The sequence below is a fragment of the Dipodomys ordii genome, unplaced genomic scaffold, assembly GCF_000151885.1.
Source record: "Dipodomys ordii isolate 6190 unplaced genomic scaffold, Dord_2.0 Scaffold24, whole genome shotgun sequence".
NCBI classification, from domain to species: Eukaryota; Metazoa; Chordata; class Mammalia; order Rodentia; family Heteromyidae; genus Dipodomys; species Dipodomys ordii.
In genome coordinates this window covers 9,603,386-9,611,022 of record NW_012267240.1, presented here as the reverse complement: position 1 = coordinate 9,611,022, position 7,637 = coordinate 9,603,386, and positions in this window count along the sequence as shown.

Here is a 7,637-nt window from a genome sequence, read left to right as displayed (position 1 = left end):
CCCTCCCCCGTCTCCCTCCCTCCCTCCCTCCCTCCTGCCTTCCTTTCCTCCCTACTTTCCTTCCTTCTTTCCTGTATTACTGTAGTTTGAACTCTGGGCCTTGCCTTGCACTTGCTAGTCAAGCAATCTATCACTTGAGCCATGTACTCTGCACTTTTTGCTTTAGTTTATATTTCAAGTAGGGTTTCTTACCTTTGCCCTGGGACATTCCTCTGGTGTAGCTGGGATACAAGTGTGACCAGCCACCATACAAAGCCTACCTCATCTTCAATTGTGATTCTCCTACCTTTACCTATGGTAAAGCAGGGATTAGGGTATGAGCCACTATGCTTGGTTTTGGAAGTAGGATCTTGTTAACTCTTATGCAAGGTATTCTGGAACTGCAATCCTTCTTTCACCTGGCTTCCCACATAGCTGGGATTGTAAGCATGTATCACCATGCCTGGCCAGTGACAGCAAGATTTCTCAAGCTGACAGTTTGTACTCTAAACATGACATTTTGGACATTTGCTAACAATGAAAAAGAACTCTATGATGACCTTAATTACAGTGTCAGAAAGCCACCAAACTAGCAATCACTGAGGACCACAAGATAAAAGAAAGCAAAATAAAGATATAAGACCAAGAGTGGCAAACATATACACAATGTGAATATGCATTCCTACTGTCCTTTGCTAAGATAGCCATTTTGAGAGAGAAGATGCATGCCTAAGTTCCCACTCAGAAAGGACATTTACCATGTACTAATTGTGAGCTGTTGTGCATATTTGTGCAAAATAATTAGGCCTAATTGATCTCAAGCAAATTAATTTTATATGCATTTTTAAAAGCTTCTCTTCTCTTATTTGGAGGCGCAGCTTCTGAACCAGGTAGACTTGATCTATGTCTGAAGTTACCTTCTGGGTGTTGGAATAAAGTAAATAACGTGAGAATAAGCCAGCTCCTGAAGTTACTGAAGAGTAACATCTCTTTCTCTCTAGCATTCTCTCTCTCTCTCTCTCTGTCCTTCTCTCCCTCCCTCCCTCCCCTCCCCCTTTCTCTCTCCAGTCATGGGACTTGAACTCAGGGTTTGGGCTCTGTCCCTGAGCTTTTTAATTTAGGGTTAGTGTTCTACCACTTTGAGCTACAACTCCACTTCCAGCTTTCTAATAATTGATTGGAGGTAAGAGTCTCATGGACTGCCTTGGCTGGCTTTGAACTATGATACTCAGATCTCAGCCTGTTAAGTAGCTAGGATTACAGGTGTGAGCTACCATGCCCAGTTTAGGATTAATATTTCTAAGAGCTAACCATTTCCCTTCTGTAAGCTGCTGTGCACAAGACATAATGGGCTTCATGTGCATCATATTAATACACAGCATAGCCATATCATATCAAAACATGATTCCCATCAAACTTCCTTACATGGCCACTGCAAAGATGACTGACCCTAAGTATGAAACTGCTGCCATTTTAAACCAATATTTTGTATACCTGTATTACGTGATTATATTTTGCCTCCAACAAACCAAAGCAGAAATTCAATGATCTCTACCAGTAATGTACGGCCAATAATTGCAATGAGATTTCTTTTCATAGCTATCAAAGGGGTGGGGTTTTAAGAATGCGTCATCTAAAACCACTCAGTTTTCTGTTTGCTTCTTAGGAGGAGTTCATCCGTGTACTTAGTTAACAACTCATGTCTGAGTCCTACTAAAAGGAATTTCAAGGATCATGTAGTTTATGGCCTGTCTGGAAATAAGACCAGCAGGAATTCCATTTTCCAGAGGCTGGCAATAGCATGTAGTTAAAATAGACCAAGGAGATATTTTTGGCTTTTGTTTTCTATGATGATTTCCCTTTCTGTAGATTTTATAACTTTGCTATTATTTCAAAACCTTAAAACTTTCAGACTTGATTTTTAAAAAGATTTTTTAGCTTTATGTTTGTTGTCTTTTTGTAGGGCTGCCATCAAGTTTTGCTTTTAGGAGGGCTTTTTGGTGTTTTTGATTTTTTTTTTCATGTGGGACAATAATTGGAGGTTTCAAGTTGCTTTCTTACTATTCTTTAAGCATCAATAATCTCTTTTCTTTACCTGTATTCATTCCTCTTTTCTAAGTAGTTCAATCATTGGTGGTGTGAGCTGTTGAGGCAAAACCTCTTTACCAGTTTGAGGCTGGCCTCAAACTCATGACCTTCCTACCTCAACTTCCTAAGTACTAGATCCACCATCGCATCTGACAATTTTTAAAATATTTTAAATAGGTTTCTGTTTAGAGGGGGAAAAGGGCTGGTGAAAGTTCAGAAGGCAGAGGAATTCTGATAGGTTTACAAGCAGATTTTTTTCTGGACTTTTGTAGGTGAATTACCAGAATTGCCAGGGAATTGATTTTTTTTTTTTATCCCAAACTGCTTTGTTGTCAATCACAGCAAAGGCAGAATTCGAGGAAGCTGAAAGTAATAAGCAAAAGACATTGGCCCCTTCCTATGGAAAAGGATTTATGCAATATTTTGCTAGAATTAAGAGGTTCCATGGTAAACATTTTTCTAGAGTCTTCCGCTTTTTTTTCTTTATTTTCTATGTATGTAGCTATCTGTATGAATGGCAGAAAGAGAGAGATTTTGTTTATCATCTGAACTTCCCTGCTCCTTACTACTTACTACTATAGAAAAAAGCACATAGAAACATGTCAAGTACTTGTGCCTGTCCTCACCTTTACTAGCAGGAGAATGGTTTGGACTGACCAAGCACATGTCTTCAATGTTCTGAATGGCAGGAAGGAGGCATCATGGCCTCTTCCTCTCTCCAGGCCAGCGGTAGTAGTTTGTATACAAAGCTGGGCAGGGGCAGTAGTGGGAATGGAGGAGCTCCACGCAATCCTTTTTCTGCTTCAGCCATTCAGCATGGGTTTCTGTTGCTGGCATCCTAAGACCCTGACCCGTATAGGCTCTTCTTGAGATTTGGACTGGGGAATCTAGAAGTGAACTTTAGCTCCCGTTGCAAAGAATGGAGGTATTTGTGGAGAGGTCTGAACCCAGCCTGGCCCCTTTCACCTATATCCTTTCCTTATCTAAATCAGAACCAAAAGATAACCTTGTAATTACCAATAGAGAAGAGAGTCAAAGGACAATTGATAGAGAATCAAGCCATGTCGCTCTTTCCATGCTTTACACCATTGATTAGATTCTTCTTCTTTGATGGGTATCAGCTCTGGAGAGGGTACCAGGTGTCTAGAAGCACAGTGTTAGGGTTCACATAGCTAAATCAGGTCAAAGACTAACCTGTCAGTAACTGGCAGTTACCTTGTCCTGACCCTTCCAGTCAGCCATGGAGTCCATTTATGAAATTCGAAGCTGGGGATGGCTGTCACCAGCTAAGGCATTCTGAGCCACAGCCTCTGAAAACAAGAATATAATTTGTCAAGCACTGTGTGCTCAATGATTCAGAAAGATCCATATGTGCCTTTGTTTCAGCCACTCTAATGGGAATGTGTCAAATTCAGTTAAGTTCTATTATCAGGCTCACTTCTGACTCAACTAGAGAGGCTGCTGCTCAGAAAGGGGTGGTCTTATTTCAGGGGCATACTAACTTGCAGACAGGCATTTGCTCATCAGAAAGGATCTTTGGGCTATGACTGAGCCCCTTTCAGTAGTCAGAAAGCAAGTGTTATTTCTAGAAGGAAATTGACGACATCCTAGCATCATTATCCGCCACTGGTTTTAGAAAGAAAAGCAAAAGGTCTAAGGCAACATCTTCAAAAGTGAGTGATTTAAAGGCATGTGGGATGAGCTGAAGCCAGAGGCTGATGCAGAACAAGACATCTCTTTGTTTAACAGACCAAAAGAAAATGACATTCTTTAAAAGTTCTTTGCTGAAATGAAGGTCAAGGCTTCCGGCTTAGAGATGACTCGTGTCCCAAGGGGACACAATATTTTACAGCCACAGGAACATGTTGTCCAACAAAAGTAGATGGTAAGAAACATGAAGGGGCAAGTATTAGTCTAAATGTTCTGTTATGAGAAGATGATCTTCATCTGAAATTGCAAAAACCTGACATTTTTATTGAGATAAACCCTGAGGATACAAATTGGAATGTATTGCAAGGCAAATAATCTTTTGTTGTTTTTCTAACTCTTTCCTTCATCAGCCTTAAGGGTAAACAATACACAAGAAGTCTGTGGTAGAAGGAACAGAGCAGATTTTGCTTCTTAATAGTTGAACATGGATGTGTGTGTGTGTGTGTGTGTGTGTGTGTGTGTGTGTGTGTGTGTTGTGTGCTGATACTGGGGTTTAAACTCAGGGCCTGGGTGCTGTTCCTTAGCTTTTTCACTCAAGGTTGGCATTCTGTCACTTGAGTCACAGTTCTACTTCTGGCTTTTTGAAACTTAATTGGAGGTAGAAATCTCACTGCCTTTCCTGCTCTGGCTGGTTTTGAACCGTGATCTTCTGATCTCAGCCTCCTGAAGATCTAGGATTACAGGCATGGGCCACCAGTACCCAGCTCCTCTGCCATCTTTCTTTGAATCTCTGGAACCAATATTTCTTACCTTAGGCTGAGATTTTTATGCTGATTTCTTTTTTGAGAAGTGGTGGTGGTGTGGTACTGTCCCTGAGCTTTTTCCGTCAAGGCTAGTACTCTACCACTTTGAGCTACAACACTTCTTCCTGTTTTGGGCGCTTAATTGGAGATAATACTCTCATGAACTTTACTGGCCAGGCTGGTTTTGAACCACAGTTCTCAGATCAGACCCTCCTGAGTAGCTAGGATTAAAGGAGTGAGCTACCCGCAAGCGGCTTTGTACCTATTTCGGCTTTGTATCTATTTCTTTCTAGGCAATTTGCATGAAACAATTTGCAATTCAGGGTCAAACCTTTACACATTGGCATTCTTTTACTTGTTGTTGGATCTCCATATCATATCATGAGTCTCTTAGGAAACTTTAGCAGCAATTGTCAGCCATTAGGGGAAGCAAAAACAACTTTGAGTCTTCCTTGGACAAAAACGATCTTGCTGTTTATTGAATTTAAAATCAATAAGTTGCTATAATTTGCTTCCTCTGTGCCTTTAATTTGAATGGTGCCAATGTTTTTGGTGACTAGTTCCTAGTGTTTGCTATTTAATATATAGAAGTCCTGAGATTGACAGTTTTGGAAAATTACTAGAATTTCACCTCCTTGTCTGCTATATATCTTCAATATGTTCTAATAATGATGAAAAAATTTGATTGAATGCTTACTATGTGCTGAGTGCTCTGCTAGGTGCTTTATATATCTATATATATCTACATATCTTCAATCTTTCTAATAAGCCTGCTTTGTGTTGGTGCTGTCATTATCATTTTAAGGATTCTGAAGCTATGTTGTAGATATTAGGTAAGTAATTGCCTGGCGCTAGCTATTTTCTTGTCTTACGTTGTATTTCTGTTTTATCTCCTGAGTACAGGGAGCATCTTGCTGGCTTAGTGGATGGATTAATGCATGCTCCTGATAGTGCATTTCTTCTTCCTGCACATCTTCCTGCCATGTCACTAGTACCTATCCCATTTTGGAGTTGTTTCTGATCCTTTTCAAGCTAAAGCTGCTTAGCAATCTCTTCAGCCCAGCATCAAAACTGGCTGCTAGAAGGTTGATAGCATTATCAGAAGCTGCACCTCATGAGATGCTCTCTCAAATCCTGTGTGTTCTGGCTCCCAGGCAGCCAATGACTTGTGCAATTCTTTTCATCACACTGATGGAATGTTAGTAAGAATTTCCTAGTTTGCTGTCTGAAGAGAGTGTTAGACTACTTAGAAACTTAAAACTATGTTAATATTGCTTATCATCCACTTGAAAATTTGTGTAGAAATATCCAGAAATGCTAATACTGTTGGGTTGGTACATCCACAGTTGTGTTTTCCTAATTACTAAGTCAGCCAAGAGTCAGAATGTACTATATAGGAATGGATTTTTTTCCTCTAGTACCAGTGTTTCAACTCAAGACCTGTTGCTTGCTTGGCTGGTGTTCTACCACTTGAGTCACACCTCCGGTATGTCTTATTGCTGCGTAATTAGATATAGAATATCACAGATTTTCTGCCTAGGCTGACTTTGAAACACAATTCTCCTGTTCTTAGCCTTTTGAGTACCTAGGATTATAGGTGTAAGCTAGTAAAAAAAGGTATTTGCTAAAATGCTGTCAAATTGTAGAGTATATATAGTAAATATATGAACCAAGAATTTTAAAACATGGGGAAACAAACACTTTAGGAAGTAATTACAAGAGTTTTTTAAAAAACATTTTTATTTGAAAGTCTAAAAGCAAAGTGGTTATATAAATAAGGTAAAGAGAACATTTCCTTTTGGACAGTGTCACCCCTTCCCTCACTGTCTCCCAGTTTTTGCCTCACATCCCACCCACAAATTATATAGTTCATTTTCAACATGGTGTCCAGTGAGTACCATTGCTACATTTGTTTATCTTTTGTCTAGTTTCTGTGCCTCCCTTTTAAAATGAACAAAGAAAACAAAAATGCCAAAAGTAAAAAAAAACTTATTTTTTTCAATTTTTTAATTGTCAAAGTGATGTACAGAGGGGTTACAGTTATACAAATAATGTGATAAGTACATTTCTTGAGAATAAGATTTCCAAATATGATTGTAGAATTTCTTAAGATCCATTCTTTGGGACACTAACTTTACAAGTTGTTTTCTGAAATAGAAAAGTTAAAGGAGCCAGACACTGGCAATTCACACCTGCAATCCTAGCTACACAGGAGGCTGAGATCTGAGGATCATGGTTCAAAGCAAGTTCAAGCAGGAAAGTTCATGAGACTCTTCCTTTAAGTAATCACCAAAAAGCTGAAAGGGAAGCTGGTTACCAGTCATGAGTTGAAAAAGCTAAGAGAGAATGTGGGTTCTAGTTCTGGCACCTCGACCCTGCCCCCAGACAAATGAAAGTTCAAGGGTCCAATAACTATGAAAGATAGTCCAGTATATATGAGTTGGAAAGTCAAAGCACATACTAAGATCTTACAGACTCAACCACAAAAATATGAGCTGTCTTGAAGCATATTGTTTCTCAAATGTACTTGGCCACAGGACATTTTATTGGATAATTTCTTGTAACATCACCCTTCCTCCCTTTGGGAAATGCCAGGCAGTTAAAATAGAAAGAGTTAAGCTTAACATTTTTTAACCTGGAGTGTTTTGAAGAGGTTTTGAGAATTCTAATCCATGTACTAAGATTTTCACAGATTGGAAACTATGAACACTCTTAGTCTTCAACACATGGAGGTTTGTAGTTGATTTGCATCTGACCCCCTTCCAGTGCCTTGTCATTCATGTACAGTAGTCCCCTCTTTCTACAGTTCACTATTTGCATTTTCAGTTAATCTAAACCAACCAGGAAAGTATTAAAGATATTTTTTAAATGATAGATTTTAACTGTGTAAAATTTTGAATATGTGTGATGAAATCTTGCGATGACCTTCATTTTTTTCAAAATATCCACGTGTGTATAATGTGTACCCCACCCTTCCATTAGTCACTTAGTAGAAGCCTTGAATACTAAAACAAGTTTTGTGGTATCACTTGTGTTCAGTTCCCTCTTATTGTAGTTAATAATGGCTCCAAAGTGCAAGATGAGGGATTTGGACAATTTGGATATGGCAAAAAAAAA